At 37.7% G+C, this 21,878-nt stretch overlaps 1 protein-coding gene and 1 pseudogene across 1 annotated transcript in view; both read right to left on the reverse strand.

The window, feature by feature from the left end:
- Positions 1 to 21,878, reverse strand: part of LOC109076009 (serine protease 27-like) — a 536,122-nt gene that overhangs the window by 418,772 nt on the left and 95,472 nt on the right. The window lies entirely within an intron of this gene.
- On the reverse strand, positions 12,740 to 14,664 carry LOC109076019 (annotated as a pseudogene).

The raw sequence follows: 21,878 nt of genomic DNA on the forward strand, positions 1-21,878 counted from the left end.
GAAAAAAATCACTTGCCTCAGTCAGTACAGCAAGAAATTTTGGATGATGTTAATTTCCTGTTTAGTTTTTTCAAAGAGAACTATGATGAATTTCTTGCATATCATCTAGAAAAAAATGGCTTTGATCTTGCAGCATGTCCAGAACTTCAAGAAGTGCTACAGTCCCCAGACTTTTTTTCAGAGGCCTCAAGACTTGTTAGGTCTCCACACACGTAAAAAGAGTTTTGTAAAGAAAAATTTGAGATGACTGAACCCGTACAGTACACGCTAAGAGACCCAAGTGGTAACAAGACTGGAAGTTACTCTTATGTTCCTATTTGTGAGGTATTAATGAAAAACTGTTCTCATGAGGACATTTGGGACCAAATACAAACTGAGCTGAATATAGAAAAAGATGAACTTGTTCTAAATGATTATCGAGATGGACTTCATTTCAAAAAACACAAAATATTTGCAGGTAACCCACAAGCACTAAGGTTACATTTTTATGAAGACGAATTCGAAGTATGTAATCCCCTGGGGTCTAAACGCAACAAGCACAAACTGTTCGCAATTTACTCTACCGCTGGAAATGTGGGTACCAAGTATTGCTCTCAGTTAAAACATATGCATTAAGCTTTACTTGTCCGCTACTGCCATGTGAAACAATTTGGACTAGATGAAATTTTGAAGCCATGGATAGATGATCTTAAAAAGCTTTCATCAGAAGGAATTAATGTTCTTGTTGATGGTTCAGAAAAAAATGTCTGTGCAGCTGTTGCAGTTATATCTGCTGATAACCTTTCCTCTCACTTAATAGGTGGATTCAGTATGTCTTTTAATGTTGGTAGAATTTGTAGGTACTGCATGGCCACACATGGTGACATTAAGAGATGTTTTAATGAATCTGACTTTGTTTTAAGGACTGCGGATGTCCACAGATACCACTTAGAGTGTGTAAAAGAAAATCCAGACACTAAAGCCATTTATGGTGTCACGGGAGGCTGTCCTTTTGACAAACTAGACTACTTTGATGTTACAACGTCACTACCTCCGGATGTGATGCACGACTTTCTAGAAGGTGTAGTTCCTTTAGTGTTGCGGCTTGTTTTAAGTAAAGCTCACAGAGAGAAAGTCATAACCATACAAGAGTTCAATGAAGAGCTGAGAAACTTACTATTGGACAGAATGATAAGAAAAATAAGCCAGCTCCTCTTTCTGAAAAACTTCTACGCAGCTGCAGTATAGTAGGATCTGCCTCACAGAAATGGTGTTTATTTCGCCTGCTGCCCTTCTTGGTAGCACACAGAATTCCTGAGGGCTGTAGCTACTGGCATGTCTACCTACTTTGTCGTGAAATTTCTGACATTGTAATGGCACCAGTTGTAAAAAAAGAATGGCTTCCCACTCTTGATCTTTTAGTTTCTGAGTTTTTGTCATGTACAGTTAAAGAATTTGGTGATGTTCTTACTCCAAAATGTCATTATTTAATCCATTACTCTCGTTTGATGTTATGTTATGGGCCTTTGCGTTCTTTATGGTGTTTAAGATTTGAAGGAAAACATCAATATTTTAAAACAACAATATTTTAAACAGGTTGCTAGCACGTGTAGAAATTTTGTTAACATTTCATCCACTAAGTAATCAACACAGACAATGTTGGGAATTGTCTTCTGTTAATATGTTGGGGGAATATGAGAGAGTTGCTGGATGTTGTGTGAGAACACCATTTCGATCTTTGCCTGTGGCTCTACAGCATTCAGTGAAAGCAAATAAGAAGTACCGCCATGTCAATTTTGAAGGCAAACAACTTCAACGAGTAACAGAAGTAGTGCTTGATGTCAAATACTGTGTTAAAGATGTGTTTACTGTGGGTCATCTGCATGCAGAAGCTGTTCCATTGTTTTTTCAGATTCTTAACATAGACACAGACTGGTTATTGTGTGGCAAGCTTTTAATTCCGGTTTCTTTTTGTCGTCATTTTTATTCATACTGTGTGAAATGTGAGTATGAATGGACTGTCCTCTTGCCAGGTGAAGAGGTTGATTACCAGGCATTAGACACGTACCACGTTGATGACAAGTTATTTATTAGCACTAGATACACTTGCTGAAGACAAACCGCTGCAAACGTCAAAATGTGCAGTACTTGATGTAGCCTGTGTAATAAGGCTGTTTTACTTGTTTGAGTTTTTCATTGAAGAGCTAGTTTTTTCTTGACATGCTTGCTGTTGTGAGATGTAATGAAATCTTTTTAAAAGAACATTTCTAAATAAAATTGTCTATTTGTTAGCCAAGGTATTTATTTATTTATGCATGCACACAGACACCAAAATAATCAAAATGGTTGGACAGTATCCTAAGGATGCTTTTAATAAGGTATACTTTTTTTGCCGCCTTTGCAAAATTGTTCCTTGGGGTACAAAATTGCCCCTTAAATGGTACAAAGATAGAAGGTACAATTTTGTACCTATGACTAGAGGTACAAAATTGTACCCTTCAGGGTCCCACCCCGGCGTCGGCCACTTGTACCTTAAAAGGTACAGTTTTGTACGTTTCTTTCTGAAAGTGTAGGAGAAAAATATTGAATAGCTTCAACTGCAACAAGCCTGAAGATGACATCTGCACACAACAGAAATCATGTTTCTATGGACTGTGTTATCTTTTGCCTCCTTTAGGTTTGGCCATCGGTGGAGGGGGGTCTCTCTCTCTCTCTCTCTCTCTCTCTCTCTCTCTCTCTCTCTCTCTCTCTCTCTCTCTCTCTCTCGCTCGCTCTCTCTCTTTATTTCTCTCTCTCGCAGGTAATATTTTACATTCATGCTGGGTACAATTAACTGTTTATGTTTAACCATCCTTCATCTATTTTGTGGCAGTGGGTGGTAATAGACTAGAAATGTACAGTTTTATACCATCGTGCTGATGACGTTTCTTCAAGCCTGAACACTGCAGGGAAACCAATTTTTACAATTCCTAGCTGCATTAATCGAGATGCGCGTGTGCTTGATATGACCGACAGCAGGTCTGTCTTTCAGTGTGAATATCTCTCGCGGTCTCCGGATGTAATAGTTCATGTGTGACGCAGTGCATCCTGTATAGTACTCCCCTAAAGCAGTGAACTGCCCGCTTCTCCCTCAGATTGATATCAATAACGAGGACACGCGCTAGAATTAATTCAGAAGGTTTCCGGTGAAGAATCATTCTGCTCTCTGCACGCGGTTTTTGGCCAAGGATTCTCTTAAGGTATGATTTACGTTTAAAGACACTTATACTGAGAACCGGGTTTATAAACTAAGTTATAGTTTAATAAGTGTAGCCTAATAGTTATAAATTTCATCCCGCCCCTTGCAGTCCTGCGTCTGTCGATCCAAAATCTCCTTTGTGCCGATCTGCATCGGGTGTTCATTTAACACTGTTCTGCGAAATAAGATAATCATTTAATATCAATGTTTCAATTCGATTTCAAATATGGTTAGTGTAAAATGTAAACGCAACAGGAATAATTGGTCTATTTATTGGTTCCTCGGTATATATTACATCAGTTTAAAACCTGCAAATAAATGCTTTATAGTTTTATGGTATAGAGCTTATATTTTGTGTTTATGTCGGAAACACAATCACAATAATAATCTGTTATGACTGGAGGGGATATTTGCACGATATTTGCTTTTAATGACACTTCAGGTTCAATCAGAATATGATAAGTATGTTATATTGGGAATAAACTTGGTTAAAGTGTTAAAATGATAGCATGCATCAGCATCACCAGCAGCGTGTTTGAATAAACGGCAAGATATCAAGTTTTTTCTTCCGATATCACTTTTAGCTATTACTCATGAAACACTTTTATTATTTCAGTTTAGTGACAGTAGCGTCCTCTGCTGACTCTTCACTGATAACCGAATATTTGTTTGTGATTGTCACATTTTATAATCTTCCTTCTTCAGAAACTCGGCATATTTGTTTTCTGTACAGAGTTTAATTTAAGTAGTTATTTGTTGAAAATTGAAATCATCAGAATGTTTTCGTTTTGTTGTTGTTTTTAAAGTCATTTAGAAGTGATAGATTCTGTAAAAGACGAGGTTCGTTGCCTTTTCTCTTCTTTAAAATACCTATCAGTACACATTTTCCTAATGTTTGAATGTTTGTTGTAAGTAAAAATTTTTACAATAATAACATAATGCAACAATTGATTTAAAACATCATCTTTTTTTCAGCACTGAATCATGTTTAACGTCATCAATGTGTCATGTGCAGAGATTGAGAGCGCAGGGGGGTTTCTGTTTGTGATTCAGTCTGTTATACTGAACCAAACACTCAGTGCTGACTGTGAGCAGAGCTGGTATTCACAGGTGAGTGTGTTTCTGTCCTCACACACAAACACACACACACACACACACACACACTGGTTTTCCTATGGGTTCATTTCATAGGCGTAATGGTTTTTCTACTGTACAAACTGTATTTTCTATCCTCTTATCTTAACTCTACACCTCACAGAAAACCTTCTGCATTTTTAGATTTAAGCTTTTTTCCTCACAGGGACCAAAAAAATGTCCCCACAAGGCCAACATTTCCTGGTATTACTACACCTACATTTGGTCTAGTACAGGTATGCCACACATGACTCGATACTCTTTTGTTTAATTGGAGCAGGACAGGCGTCTGATCGCAGATCCATCAAAACCACACAAAGTGATTGATCCTGCGATGTCTGTATCATCTGATCATCTCTTCACTTCTTACTGTGTCAATCTGAATCATGAGATCATCTGTGATTCTGCTGATGGAGTAAATCAACTCAATCTCTCTCTCAGCATTCATCAGTTTAATATTAATTAATTGTATTTAAATGATGTTTAATGCTTCTCTCTTTCATGTCAGTCTCATTTCAGCCGTGAGACCGTGTTCAGAGGTGAGAGAAACAGTGTGTGTCCTGATTGAGATCAAACTCTGTGTTGAACTGAATCTTCTGTGAATCTTCAAGTGAATCATGATGATTGTGAATCTGTTTTTCAGTGAGGAATGAAACTCCAGTGACTCCAGACTCAGGTGAGTTTCAGCTGATAAACGTCTGATTATTCACTAATAAAACACTGCAGATCTGATTCACACTCAATCCACTTTCACTCTTTTCTCTCATATTAACTCATATTTGTGATCACTGTGTTTGTAAAGATGTTCTGAATGAAGTGACTCTCCAGCTCTCAGGTACAACACTAGACTTTAACAAATTTTTTCAGTCTGTATTGTTTGTTTTGTGTGTTTATTCTTGCTTTATATTAATCAATCATTCTAGTAAAGAATAATGTCTTATGAGGATCACATTAAGATTATAAAACTTAACCCCCTGTGGTTTTGCTTTGTAATATTGTTCAGTCATTGTTATTGATCAGCTGATTGTATTTATCTTCATCTCTTGTACAGATCATTGGCTGTGGATTCTGGTTGTTTTTATTATTGTAGTCCTTATCATCATCTTAATCTGTTTCTTGCGGCAGAAAAAGAAACTCGGGTGAGACATGAGTATCAGAAAGACACTAGTCACTAAATTATGATTTCTATGATTGTTAGAAACAAAGACTAACATTATAAATGAAAATATTGTTTGATTCGATCTCTTTAACAGACCTGATATAAAGTCATATTTAATGATTGAATCAGTGGCCTAAACTGTAAAATCTCTCTCATTACACAGAACATACTTTGAATATAGTAATATTTAATAATCAGTTCAATCTGTTGTCAGATGTTCTCCGAATGTCTCTCTGCGCCGTGATTCAGAAAACAGGTGAGTGAATCAAACTGAGAGAAATAAAGACTTAGACTGAATCTGAATCACATCTACCTTAAGATTTCATTTGAGACTCTGTGAATCTGATTCTCTCAGGGATCCTGAATCTGGTGTCCAAATGAAGCTCAGATCTGATGAATCTGGTTCACTGAATCACTCTGTGTTGAACTGAATCTCCATTCATCGTGACGTTCATCGCTGAGTTTAGGAGTAAATATGAAAAGTGTTGAGAAGATCCTGACCATCATCTGGACATGGAGCCGCTTAACTCTCAGATTCAGATTTTCAGTCTTCAAGTTGGTCTCAACGAATCAGAAGAGTCAGTTGATCTTGTGTTCAGATCAGTGAAACCTCTTTAACTCTCATCGTTTCAGCTCATTCACACAGTTTTAAAGTATTTATGAATGATTTCACTGTGAGGGAACTGAGCTTTTAATTCTTGCAGACGAGACTCATTCGTTGATCATGGTTCTGTATTCTATGTAAATATAATGCAGCTGCTGATATAATAAAGAGGAGGAATCTGCTAAATGCTGTGATTTTAAATGATTATTATTCTTAAATCTCATGAAAGGGTGAAAGGTTGAAGGATGTTTCTCATGTCTTCACCAGGATCTCAGATCTTCTGCTCTAAAACCCAGTGATCTGTCTGTATAGTGAGCATTACAGAAAGAGCCGTCTGTGTAGTGAGCGTTACAGAAAGAGCTGTCTGTGTAGTGAGCGTTACAGAGAGAGCCGTATGTGTAGGGAGCGTTACAGAGAGAGCCGTCTGTGTAGGGAGCGTTACAGAAAGAGCCGTCTGTGTAGTGAGCGTTACAGAAAGAGCCGTCTGTATAGTGAGCATTACAGAAAGAGTTGTCTGTGTAGGGAGTGAACAGAGCTCCTGATTCCTGTGAGGTAGATATATCAGTACAATCTGTGATCAGTGAAGTTCTAAAGAGTTAAATCAGGCTATTTGTTTCTGACACTGTAATGTTGTTTAATGATGTTAATATTTGCTGAGTGTCCAGTAGTTGGCGCCAGATATCCATTATTGGGTTATTATTATTAGTGAACATGAATAGTCTGGTGATGTTTTTCTGCTTGTGTCTGGTGTTTTGTGCTTTATATCGTGTGTTTCTCTCGTGTTCAGTGAGCTGTGACTGTAAACACTGACATGAGTTTATTCACAGTCCTGTTCTATTCGTTCAGTTCAGATCAATGTTTCTATGCTACATTTAAGGAAATCATCTTATTTTTGCTTTAAGCTACGAAACAAAGACTTATATTACCAATCACATTGTCAGAATCAGAAAGGAAGGAATCAGACATCTACAGGATCACGTGATGCGGCTGAGATGACGTCAAACCAAAAGTGAAAGTAAGATTTTGCTGGACTCCTGGTTACAAAACTGAGTTCTGATTGACCACTGATTGCTTTTATTTAGTTTGTAAATAATTACCTAAAGATTTTTAATATCTTGTTTGCATCATAAATTTTACATAACACAACCTTATTAATCTAAACGGGATGGTAAGGGGGATGGACGTTCAATTCAAGCCCTGCTTGTTCATAACAGTAAACCTGGAAGAAGTGACAGGTACAAGAAAAAACACACAAACACTTACACAAGGGAGAATCAGAGATATTAGGGAAAATGAAGAAAAGGTGACGGAAATTAAGGTGACGTTCAAGGTGGAATCTTTACTTTGTTTTAAAACATTTTCTTTGTATACTTGGCAGAAAAGAACACCAGTCACTCAAACAAAGTGCATTACAACAGAGAGAAAATATATTTGGTAAACCAGTGATTGTCAGGACTATCATTGTTGGCATTGTCAGTCTTCCTCTGGCTTTGTATCAGGGCTCGTCTTGTTGTATTAGAGCTTCTGTAGACTGTTTCTGGTGTCCTCATACTGAAACACAGAAATAAGTACTTACTTTGTTTCTTTCATTATTTGGAGTATTAAATATTGCAACAACTGATTTTACCAAATGAAGAATAAATCTAAAATTCAAGTATTTGTGTTTTCAAACCTCTGCAGTTCATCCATAATGCAACAAACGACTAAGTTACTGTCCTAAAATCATCTTCACTGATAGAGCAGATTTCCCAATCTTAAACTTTTCTCCCGTGCTACACTAGAGCTTAGAAATGAATCATAGCAGCCCTCATGTTCCATTTCAGATATAATCAGCTCTTGGTTAACATCGTCCCAGTAGTTAGTTGTACTGACATCTGATGCACCAGCAGTGTCTCGTCCTGTTGGGGTCTCTTCCATTTGAAATGTCAAAGTGTGTGTGGGATAATCTACTAAAGAGGGACGCATCAGAAGAGAGCTAGCCATTGCAACACAAAACCAAAAAAGAATGACTGGAATGTGTGGACAATCATTAATCAGTCACTACTCACCAGTTATCTTTCTTTTCTTTAAGATGAAAACCACTAAATAAACTATCACCAAAAGCACACCTCCAGTCACTGCTCCAACAAAACCTGCAACAACATCTGGTGGACAGTTCTGACATTTTCCATCTACACTAATAAAAATGATAAAAAGTGCTCATTTAAAGGGTGAAGTGGAGCTTCACAACATATAATTCAAATATCAGGTGATATTTCTGTCTCTCTGTGGAACTGCTTTCATTACCCCATCTGAGGATGATTGGTTTTTCTTTAGTATTTCTTTAGTATCAGTATTTTCCATCTCTACTAAACCAGTAGATAATCAACAATACATTTACTCACAGACATTTCTGAGCTCCTCATATTGTCTGAAGTTAAACTGTGTGAATGTTTCTCATCTGATTCATTGCGTCTCATGGGTTTCATCGGAATGTTGATATTCTCATTAAACGTCTTTTCTGTGATTTTTCTGGACTGGGTGCCTTCTTCCCAGTAATCCACCGGCATTTTCTCTTTCATCCAGTGCTGTTTGGGAATCTTCTTCTGTTCCTCACTATTGTAAGAGTGGATCTGTCTGTCATCTAGCAGACCCATATCTATCTAGCAGATGCATTTTTGAAAAAGGCTTTTGACCAATCAGCCGTAAGGGATGTGTATAATATTCTAGAGAGAAAGAACTGGAATTTATCATAATGGAGGTATGGACAGAGGATGGTAATATTAAACAGCAAATTATTATAATTGAGATTTTGAGGAATTATTAATCCACTTAGAAGAAAAGGTCATTTATTGTGGAGATTTTAATGGCCATAATCATGCGCGTAATTTGCATAGGGTTACAGGGGTCCATGACCCCCCCTCAAAAATCAGATCCAGCTAATATCCCCCCCCCCCCCCCCCTCAATATCATCACATCATTCAGATTAAAATAAATATGAAATATTCCGAATGAATACTTTTGTTCGTTTTCTTTATTCATTTCATTTGCCAGCAAGAAAGATAGTATCATATTTAAATGATCTGTAATGTACCCCCCGCAGTATCGCTTTATGGTTCCCATGGAGACCCGTCATTCATTGCTCGTCACACCGCAGCCACAATAGCGCTGAATGACAGCAATGATGATCTGCTTGTATTTCTTTTTTTATTCAAAATTTCACAAATTTGTTAGCTATAGTAGGATATATCTGATATTCCGATTGTCAAATATGTGCATGTGGATGTGTTTTGTTGTTCAAACACCTTTATAACGATCGCGTTAGTTGAGCTGTATGCGCAACGTATTTTAGGTAATTATCTTATTAAAATACCTAAAAAAAAATACGTAGATTATTAGGAATTTACCACCTCTGGCTCAATTTGAGATTATTATTATTTTTATTTATTTATTTATTTATTTTGTTATTTTTGCATGGAGTTTGCAAAGTGACAAAATGAATTAAAGCACAACTAACCTTAACGTTAGTCCACACTTGTATTTTCTCAGTTTCTGAATTTGATGTTATCAGAGGTTAAATGCAACAACAATTTTTTATTTTTATCTACTTTTGAGTCTTATTTCATGCAAAGTGATAATATAATTGAACTTTCATTTTCTCTATTTGAAAGTTTTTAATGCTGTTATTTGATGTTACGTTTTTAAAATGTGATGTTAATAAAATACATTTTAACAGTTAAACTTAAAGCCTAGTTTATTAACATTTTGTTGGGGTGATTGGGGACAGGTGGAGCTCGGAAGCCTTTCCTACCTCCGAAGTGGGGAATGGCAGAAAAAGTCTGAGAAACACTGAGTTAGCTGATGAGTTGTTTTGTTGACTGGAGTTGGCTGGCTAGATGTGATAGTTGGTTACACACAACTATGACACAGCAGAGGCTGAACCATGTTGCAGTGTGTCACACCCATCAGGACAAATTGGACCTCTTAATTAAGAAGTCAGTGTGTGCACAGTTCATTTCTTTTACACCGAGACGTAAACAGGTGTTTGGTGCTTCTATCTGAATGTGTTAAGTTGCAGCCTAATATGTTGTAACATACCTTAAAATGTTATTTACAGATAGGCCTTCTTTTGTATTTACATGCTTTTGTTTAGATTTTGTTAGTGGATGGTGAGTTTTGGTGATGCCCACCAATATGTGAAATCTGTTCAGAATATTCAATTCAATTCGATTCAAGTTTATTTGTATAGCGCTTTTTACGATACAAATCATTGCAAAGCAACTTTACAGAAAAGTAAGTTTCTACAATATTTAGTAGAATAAAGGTGCAAGCTGCACTCCAGTGTGCAACCCTGTATTGTGTAATGTATTGAGAGTTGAATTGTGCATAATACATTTGCTGCATGTAGGTGCCAATACAGTGATGCGATTAATCTTTACGTTCTTGTTTTTTTTTTTTTTTTTTTTTTTTCATAAGATATTAAACACACACAAAAAATCAATTAAGTGGAAGCTGCCACTGCTGGCTAGAGCTTAAACACTTAATTTAACTACTGTGTCATTATGGCATAAATAGTCAAGTGAACAGCTGCATTTACATTAAGTAGCTTAAATCAGTAAAAGTATCACAATGTATTTCTAATACAGGAACGGCAAATTAGCATGTTAAATAGTCAAGTGAGGCTAATACAGTTTTTGTTATTCATTGAACATTTCCATGATCTTGAAGGGTGTACTTCATTGTATTGTATTGTTAGTGCATCATTTTCCAACAATGTTAGAAATGAAACATTTTATGAAAACATTCTGGGAACTACCAGCTGAAACCTTTATAAGAATGCTAAGGTATAATGTTCTAACAATAATATGTCCAAACTTGTAAAGAAGATCATCACAAAACATGTTTAAAATGTTTTTGAAAACGTTATCTTAAAAATCAGAAGAACATTGAAAAAATAAATAAATAAATAAATAAATAAAATAAAATACATAAAAACTTTTATTAGAATGTTAAGAAATAATGTTCTTACAATGTTATCACTACACATTTTTAAAATGTTTTTAATGAATGTTATCTTGCCTTTTAAGAGAACATGATGGAGAGAAAAAAATAAAACATTTAAGATGACAATCACATGAAATTACCATTATATCCAGTAGATGAAAGCAGATGATCATTCAGCAGATCAGCTGCCATCTCCAACTCCTGAGTTTTTTATTATAAATGACTGTTATAACATGTTTTTAGTTCTGTACTGAAGTAGTATAGCAAGTACAATTAAATAATGCATTAAATATTGTGAAATATCTTTTGATTTAATTTAATTAATAACATTCCCTTAAAAAGGACACATTAACAAGAGTGTTTTAAGTGTAAGACTTGTTGCTGTTGTAGTTTTGTTACTCTGAATTTACTCTGCATCACTTAATGCACAGGTCTATTTTTAACATCGGCTTGTCAGGTAGAACAATTTAGCAGATTCACTCACATCATTTTTTACACTCGCATTTGTCACTCCTTTAAATATGGACACTCGGTCTTCTTAGATAAACAAAATGTTTCAAATTGTCAGTGGATTATGTAGAGGGCACTCCACTGATATAACGTTCTGTCCTCTTAGACAAACAAAAAAAATGAAAATTTTCTTCAAATTGTCAATGGATTATATAGAGAAACCGAGCAAAGGGTGCAGAAAGGGCAAAGAGCATCTATGAGCATGTAGAACTCTGTAAACTTTTCATTTCATTTCATTTTTTCATTCAAAACAGGAGTGTGCACACAAAAACACACAGGGGCATTTAAAAGCAGTTGACTACAAGCGGGTACGGAATTGAATTATTAGGACTACTCATGGTACTGTAAAAAACACTTTCTCATCGGATCTACACAAATCTCGTAGGTGACCTATTTTGATCTAAAAAAGGTTAGTTCTCACCAAAAGGTGAGGAGTTTGCATCTATGATTTTTAGAAAAAAAGAAAAAAAAAGAAAATCTAGCTAGGTTTAAAAAAAAAAATAATATATATATATATATATATGTATATATATATATATATATATATATATATTCAAAGACATCCATCGCATGTTCACAGGAAAACAATGAAAAACAGTGCAGTTGGACACAAGAACGATTAGGTGTGAATGGCCTCTTATTCACAGGACTCAGCTGAATTTTGTTAAAGTTAACTTTCAAAATGTAGTCTTTTTGCTCAGGTTTTTTTTTTTTGTTTGTATACTTCATCCAGCACAGTTTGGTCTCTGTGTTTTCGTTTGTTTTACTAGCTGAGAAACTGCTTTAGGTGATTCAAAACAGGCGATGAACCACCTCCAGGTAAAGTAGCCTAATCTTAGTGTAATCTATTAACTACACACATCATAAACACCTATTTTATAGTGTCATCTCATAATATATATATATGCTACATTTTGCAGGACCAGATGTACAAGATATATTTTCAACCCTGGAAAACACGGGAGAGGTTACTATGACACTGCAGTGATTGTTTTGAACTCCTTTTTCGTGCCCCAGGTCATCCGGTAAGCTGCAAAAGACTGGGTTTCAAGCTGACACAGGCAACCAGATTCTTCACAAATGTACGTCAGATTAGATTTGTCAGAAATGATTAGAGGAAGGTCTGAGTCTAATACTTGCTCACTCAGTGTAACTAGCATCATCTGCTCTTCAATTCTCTCACACTGTGATGCTTAGTTACACTGAGTGAGCAAGTGTTAGACTCAGAACTTCCTCTAATAATTTCCCAGGAAATGTTACAGATGTGGACACAAAGATCATTTAAGCCAAACTTCTCTTCTGTCTCATTAAGTTTTTCACTGACTTGAACATAATTTCTGTTTTGCTAGTTTCCGTGTGGCATTGATTGCGAGTTGAACGGCCTCTGCATGTCTGAATCCTTTGCGTTCAGCTTCCTTTATGGTGCTCTCTTTCTCCTCGAGGGTCACCGCCTCCAGTGCTCTGCGTATATCTGATCCTTCAACATGAGGATACATAAGAAGTTCTGCCATGAACGATTGAGAAAAATATTTCTTAGCCTCACGTCGTGACTCCTTTGCTAAACGCCAGTATATTTTCTGCCATTCTGTTTGAGGGACTCGTTTGTGCTTCTGTTTGAACTGCTTTTCTTTCTCATCGAAGGTTTCTGCTTCTGAATCTCCTGAATGCATTTCTCTGCTTCCTCAAACATCTCATTTGAAAAGTGTCCATTTTCTGCCATCATCGTCTCTATTTTACCGATCAGATCTTTGAACTGTGGGAAACTGGCAGACTCATTGTCCAGACAGAAGAATCTGTTTCCACAACTCTCTACAAGTTCTTTAAGAGCTGGGTCACCTTCTTCTAGATATTACTCAATGGTTTGCTTTTTCTTCTCTAACTGACCTTTATGAGTGAAGACGATCAAGGAGTAGTTTTCCATCTTTTCTCCAAAAACTTCTTTAAGTTTCTTTATGGTATTTTTCTCCTCCTCAGTGAATTGACCCACTTTAATCACAATGAGAAAAGCGTGTGGTCCTGGAGAAGTGAACGTTATGCATTCCCCTATTTCAGTTTTAATCTCCTCTTCACTGTGTTCAGTATCATAAAGTCCAGGAGTGTCAATCACTGATATTTCTTTACCAAACCTCACTCTAGTTGCTGACTGACACCGTTTGGTCTGAGAGGTTGAAGCGGCTGAAGAATTAAACACATTTCTGCCGATGATGGTGTTTCCAGTGGCACTTTTTCCAGCTCCAGTTTTTCCCAGCAGAACCAGCCTGATCTGGTCTTTGCTCTCAGGAATCACATCAGTCTCATCTGGATCTGCTGCTGGAGACTCTCCTGAAACTACAACAGAAAGAGCAGTGTGTTAACACTTACACTTGGTGAACAAATTGCCACATGTTTGTATTTTTGAAGTCATTTATAATGGCAGCATGTGAAAGACACTTACAAATGATATCAGGAACTTCCATGCTTGGTCTCCTTCTCATTTGTTTCATGGTAAATTTCTTTTTATTCTCCATCATAATTCTTTCAATCTTCTGCAGTAGTTCTTCAGCTTGACTTTTCCCTTTACATTTGTTATTGAAACAGTGGAAGTTTCCTGCACATTCAGTCACCAGTCGCAGGAGATCTGCATGATCTTGTAGATGTCCATCAATGGTCTGATCCAGATCCTCCAGATCATCTTCATGTGTGAAAAGAATTATGATGTATTTCTCAACTTCAGGACCAAATAAACACTTAATATAATCCAGGATCTCTTCCTCATTTTGCAGAGGTTCCTCCAGAGGAACGGTGAGCAGAACTGAACTGAGACCTGATGAACATCCAGAGACCAGCTGCTCTTTCATCATCTCCAGCTGCTCTTTATTCAGATCTGGATTCAGTAGATCTGGACAATCAATCACAACAACCTGCTTCCCTCTGATCTGAGTCTGACCCTCACACGCTTCAGACTCATTCATTTCTAACTTAAAACTTTCTTCCAGATCAGCTTTTCCCAGAACCCTTTCTGCCCTTCAGAAGAATCCGGATCACTGGATCATCTGAGCTGGAGCTGCTCGCTGACATCTCTGAAACAGACCGAATATATGGAGTATGATGTGTAAAAATTATTTTATATATAGATACATTTACAGGCAAAGACATGTTCTTCTTGAAGCAGGAAAAGTATAGGGCAAAAAACCTAAAGAATTTTACAAGTCTCAGATGACATCTTAAACCAGAGTAAAACTGATTAAATAATTTAAAATGCTGAAGAAAACAAATGTGGATAATGATGCCTTATTTATTTAGTGAGACATCAACATAACTTAAACATTACATCTTCAACATTTTTATTAAACAAAATCAAGATCTGTGAAATTGCACAGATTTTTGCAGCATCTCTTTTGTCTCACTTGCACATAAAAAAACAGATTTCAAACATTAAAGGGCACATATTATGCAAAAATCACTTTTACATGGTGCTTGAACATAAATGTGTGTATAAAAAAATATGCAAATTAAGTGTTTACTTTCATGAGCTGTCACCTTTGCAAGCTTGCAGCTGGAATATCTTAAGCGAGAACGAGAAGTTTAAAGCTTACAGGCTTCCGTACATTGAATGCCCCAGTGTCTTCTGGGATTTCTAACACCTGCATTCAATGCATCCTCGATATCAAGAATGCATCCGGGCACTTTCATGTGTCCTCTGTACTTACATTCTTGAGTATTGCAATTGAACTTTGACGGATAATAATGACTTGGAATAAGAACACAAGGACACAAGATCGCTTAAGAACACATATTGAGAAATGGCTGATGTATTGTAAGCGACTGAGGTGTTTTGTTGTTGGATGTAAGAATGAACATAGCAGTCATCATTTACTCCCGACTTTTGTTTTTGAAGGGAATGTGACCCCAATCTACCTAAATGTGTTTGTTTGCACGAATCATTTTAAACCAGACTGCTTTGTGAATGAGGGTCATTACAAAACATGGTTTTTAACATGTTTGTCTGTGTGTTGTTTTGTTATAGTGCATAGCAAACATTGTAACAGGATTTGTGTGTATTCCTCATCCATCGTTGCCAAATGGCTGAAAAACTCTAAAACTAAACAAATTGATCAGATAAAATTTGGAAACTTCCTTGTTCCTTCTCAAGATTGTTATTACTGCCTGCATCTCTCCTTTATCAGTGTCTGACTCTGGTTCATACATATAGGGCCATGGGCGTAGAATACCTGGGGGATGTATTTCCTTTCTTAGCCAATTAAAAGTAGAAGATTAGAAAAAAAAAATTAAAATTAGACAATTAGCATTTAAAGGGACACACAAAAACAGCTCATTTTTATTCCCAACCCAAAATTGGCATTTTCTACATGGTATAATAAATCATTTGTGAGTTAGTCTGAGTTGAAACTTCACAGACAGACTTATATTACATCATGTCAAAAGGGGAATAATAGTTCCACTTTAAGTAATTATCTTTGTATCCTAAACTTGTTCTGCTTGTTTTTCTGGCCGTCTGATGGCAGCAGTTAAAAGGTGTGGTTGGTGTTACTGTAAAAACTGAATTGCTACTCCCATTCTACACCATGGGCGTAGAATACCTGGGGGATGTATTTCCTTTCTTAGCCAATTAAAAGTAGGACATTAGAAAAATTAAATAAAATTAGACAATAAGCATTTAAAGGGACACACAAAAACAGTTCATTTTTATTCCCAACCCAAAATTGGCATTTTCTACATAGTGTAATAAATCATTTGTGAGTTACTTTGAGCTGAAACTTCACAGACAGACTTATATTACGTCTTGTCAAAAGGGGCATAATAGTTCCTCTTTAAGTAAATATTATGTTTGTATCCTAAACTTGTTCTGCTTGTTTTTCTGGCTGTCTGATGGCAGCAGTTAAAAGGTGTGGTTGGTGTTACTGCAAAAACTGTGAATTTCTTTCTTTAGTCCAAAGGATATAACTTGTGTATTTGGTGTTAAATGGTCATTTGTCTGTGATTTTGTTAATGAAGGAGGCGCCGCGTAAAAACAATAAATAAAAATCCTATCTATCTATCTATCTATCTATCTATCTATCTATATTTCTGTATGTTAAGAAGGTGGTATCGTAGGCAAAGACAAAGAGGAATCCGTAAACAGGCAAAGGTCAGGGTAGGCAGCAAAACAATCGTAATAACCAGAGAAACATTCCAAGGTCAAAAACAAGAAGGCAAGGCAGGACGAGACAAGGCAACAGGGTACAGGCTAAACAATGATCAGCAAAGTGTGTGGATGTGTGCAACCTTTATAGTGTGAGACTGATGAGGTGATGAGAGACAGGTGATCGCAATTGATGAGGAGTCCTGGCGAGACAGCTGTGAGCAGATGATGAGCACTGATGAGTCCAAGTAGACAAATGGAGTGGCCTCTAATGAAGCTCACGGGCACTCCAGCTAGAGATCGTGACAGATTTATACATACATATATATATATATATATAAATAAAAGGTTGTTTTTCATGTCTGTGGTCCGCTGGTTGAAGCGGTCCGCTGGTTGAAGCGACCCCCAATAATGTGTATTTTAAACCCTGGATCCCTCAAAACGCAGTTAGTTTGGGATAGTTTTGGGTAGCAACTGGGCAGGTTTTGTTGTGAACACCTGGCAACCTTTTTCGTCAAGCAGGTAACGTTATTATTACTAACATAGCGGACTCATCGAAAATAAATTGGCATCATGTATTAAAGAGAAAATAACCACATTATCTGATGTTTAAGTGAATAAAATAGCTATTGACAGCATTACTTACTGGAGTTCCATAACTATTTATGTCTCTCTCACAGGGCTTGTACGTGTGTGTGTGTGTGTGTGTGTGTGTAGGTGATGTAAAAGAGCAAAGCAGGCATTTGGACCAAAGCACTGTGAGACAAGAGAGGGTGAGACAACACATTTTTGGCCCATTTGTGTTGTTTTACTACAAACACAATTATTTTAAATATAAAACATTGTTATTTACAATACACAGTGTGTTTTTTTATCATAATTTTAGAGAGGACAACCCTCAGATAGGGGGGTCATGTCCCCCAGGAATATACGCCTACGATTAAAGGGATAGTTCATCCAGAAATTAAAATGTTAATTTACTCACCCGGATTTTGTTCCAAATCTGTATGTTTCTTTCTTCTGTTGAACACAAAGGAAGTTGTTAAAGAATGTTAGTAACCAACCCAGATTTTGTTTCAAATCTGTATGTTTCTTTCTTCTGTTGAACACAAAGGAAGATATGTTAAAGAATGTTAGTAACCAATCAGCTGACAGTAACCATTGACTTCCGTAGTAGGAAAATAGGAAAAAAAAAATACTATGAAAGTCAATACTACCGTCAGCTGTCTGGTTATCAACATTCTTTAACATATCTTCTTTTGTCTTCAACAGAAGAAAGAATACAGATTTGGAACATTTGAATATACTCCATATCGAGTTGCAGCTGTGGCCTAATGGTTAGAGATTTGGACTTGTAACCAGAAGGTCGCAGGTTTGAGTCTCGGTGCTGGCAGGAGTTGTAGGTGGGAGGGAGTGAATGAACAGCCTCTTCCACCCCTCAATACCCATGGCTGAAGTGCCCTTTGAGCAAGGCACTGAACCCCCAGTTGCTCCCCGGGATTCTCGGGCTTCGGATATAGCTGCTCGGTGTGTTTTTCACGGTGTGTTCACTTCTCACTGCTGTGTGTGTGCACTTGGATGGGTTAAATGCAGAGCACCAATTTCGAGTATGGGTCACCATACTTGACAAATGTCACAATTTTCACTTTTTTCACTTTCATATTGATATATAACTTATAAACAATATAGAATGAGATAGATTTGTATCATTATACAGTAGTTTGATATTACAAGCACATCTGAAAAATAGAGGGCACAGAGTGAGAAGGCACAATCATTCCACTAACCTATTATAGAGATCCCATTCATTAAATGGCAAATGGACACATGTCCCACTTGCAATTTATTCAATGGGGCCACTTTAGGGGATAAATGAACAATCATCCAACTAAACTACTATAATGACCCCATTCATTAAATGGCAAATGGACACTTATCCCATTTCCAATTTATTTAATACCATAATCCCACTAAACTATTATACTGTTCCCACTGAATAAATTGCAAATGGGATGATTGTTCAAATTCAGACTTATTGGATGGGCTCCAGATAGTGTTTATTTAGACATTTTAAATCAAGGTTAATTCATAAAAATTATTTAACTGCACTCAGTAGGTCCCCCTGAGTCCACAAGACCCAGAATCATCCCAAAATTCCACTGTCCAAGGACCTATTATTTTCTATAATGGCATATGATGAGGCGTGGCTTGGCAGTGGTCATCGGGGGTCTGGGGGGGGGGTCATTTGCCCACTTTAGCGGTTAATTGGACAAATAGGTTCGTGGGACATCGGTGAATCGAGAAAGTGTCCACCCCTAGACTGTATGAATGGCCCAGAAGCTCATTGCAATAATCCTGGAGAAGGATGGTGGTAGTGGCAGTGTGGATCTCGGCTCCCGTCAGGCCCCCAGTGGGGTCAGATCTCCCAAAACCCACCCAGGGTCATCGGGCAGCCGGGTAGCATCGGTAGGGGGGCCAGCCAGCCGGCCCCCCAAACATTTAATCCACTGCAGTTGCCATATGCCCCAGGAACCTCTGAAACTGTTTCAGCTGGACAGCTTTCGTGAAGACATGGGGCAACAGAGACATCCAGAAGGGCAGGAGTAGTAGTGAGTGAGTAGTACGGTTGATCTCACTCTCGAGCCACCCACAGCTGCTCACTGGCAATAGAGGAGACCTCTTGCTCCAGGTTTGGTAGGGGCCTGCCCTGTAGCCGGCTCTATGGTGCTGCTTTGCTGGATATTGCTGCGTTTGCTGAACGGGGTTGGCAGTGGTGGCAGATCTCACCCAGCGGCCTCTTTGGACCAGCGATGGAAGGGTTCGCCGAATGCTTCTCTGAGGCACAGAAGTTATCCCAGGCGATGCGACACTTCCTGCCAAAGCGCACTTCATCTGCTGCTGCCAGTCACCCCAAGCAAGCGCCCGCTGCTGCCGCCGCTGCCCAGCCTGAGAAATCCGAGCCTCGAAACCGTTCTCGCTTGGCCACCAGACTTTTCACCAGGTTTTCAGTTCCCTAAGCGCCAGGGACCCTGGCCCAAGATAGCGCTGGACCCCACAGCACCACTGTCATCCTGATCTAGGAAAGAGGAGGGGGCTAAGTTTTGGCATGGCTGGACCACCCCCCAAACTGCCACGTGTGTTCTGCCGTCCACCTCGAACAGTTCCAGGTGTCGACGAAGTTGTAATTGCTGCGAACAAGGGCCCGTTCTAGTGCCCAGACAGCAAAGTGCTGTGATAGCGCACAAAATATAACTCACACCCTTTCGCAAAAAGAGCAGTTTTCCTCTCATATCACTCACGAGCACTATGTCCCCATGCAGTGGACAAGCACTGAAGCATCAACCCCTGTCCATCCGGGCCACACAATGGCAAGCCATTCCGGGAGTGACAGATATGGTTATGGGAATAGTAAATCACGTATACTCCCTACAGTTCACACGATGACCCCTGCGCTTTTGCAGGGTGGTCACCAATTCAGTACACAACGAGAACTCTCACATTCTGCGTGCCGAAGTGGAAAATCTGCTGGTGAAAGGAGCCATATTAGTCATTCTCCCAGCTCATCGCGACTCAGGGTTTTACAGCCGGTACTTCCTAATTTCCTAGAAGAATGGCGGGCTGCACCCTATCCTCAATCTAAGACATCTGAACCGCGCCCTCATGAAACGGTGCTTCAGAATGATCACACTGAAACAAATCCTCTCACAAATACACTCAGGGGATTGGTTCTTTTCACTGGATCTGAAAGACGCTTACTTTCACATCCAAATAGCCCTCCATCACAGGCCGTTCTTGAGATTTGCCTTCGAGGGTGTGGCTTACCAGTACAAGGTCCTCCCATTCATGCTGTCTTTGGCTCCTCACATGTTTACAAAGTTCATGGATGCGGCTCTTTCTCCTCTCAGGCAGAAGGGAATCCACATTCTTAACCCTCTGGGGTCTGAGGGGTTTTGGGGGCCTAGAGAAGCACTGTAATCAGTACAAACTGGGCTTACAATAATATGTAAATAGCATGTATGTACATGATTGTGTTTTTGAGAAAACAACGTTTATGCGTGGTTAGTAAAAAACTAAAATTTTGAAGTCACTGAAATAAGGTCATAAAACATACAGAACATTTGTTCACAAGACTGTCAAACATGGACCTTGTAGCCTAGAATTTTTGCTTCAAAATGATGTGAAAATCATCTTGTTTACTCGCTCAAAGAAAACAATAGATTGATTAAAATTTTCTAAGACACTTTTTTGTTTCGAAAGGGCATATGCGAGTAGGCGTGATTGACCATCAATATTAGTGTAATTCACACCTGAGAAGACAAAGGCCTGCATAATGAGCTGCATAATGAGCCTTTCAGAGAGGTGTGTGACCAAGAGGGAAGAGTTACAATAAAGAATGTGAGGACAAAATAAATGTATATATTTTTACGTTTGTAGTTTATTTAGAATATATTTAATTATCCCACAAAATAACTTGAGATTCACTTGCGAGTACAGTTTATTAGGAACAATCAAAGCTGAATTTTTAGCATCATTACTCCAGTCACACGATCCTTCAGAAATCATTCTAATATTCTGATTTGCTACTCTAAAAAACATTTACTATTATTATTATTAATGTTGAAAAGAGATGAGATTTTTTGATTAATTGAAAGAACAGCATCGTTTGTAACATGATTATTGTATTTATCATTATTTGTGTGCTAAATAAGTTTATATATATATATATATATATATATATATATATATATATATATATATATATATATATATATATATATATATATGTGTGTGTATGTATATGTACTGACTCCCAGCTTTTAAATGGTATAATGTATATTATTACACTTGGAGTAAGACTGGAGTAATGATGCTAAAGATTTAGCTTTGATCACAGGAACAAATTAAATTTTAAAATATATTCAAATAGAAAGCAGTTATTTTAAATAGTAAACATATTTTCCTTCCTAATTCCCCTGGTGACCACTAGCAAGGCATTTAGACAGTGTGTGCATCCATGTCGGCGTTATTTGACACCCGATGACACACACAGTCTTTGCGTCGTTTGTTTGGGTGAAGAGCACGCGCGCGATGTTGTTGAGGGGGCAATCTGCGTGCATTATGAGCATTTTTCAATGAAAAAGCTCCGCTC

Source organism: Cyprinus carpio, chromosome A3, assembly GCF_018340385.1.
Source record: "Cyprinus carpio isolate SPL01 chromosome A3, ASM1834038v1, whole genome shotgun sequence".
Lineage (NCBI taxonomy): Eukaryota > Metazoa > Chordata > Actinopteri > Cypriniformes > Cyprinidae > Cyprinus > Cyprinus carpio.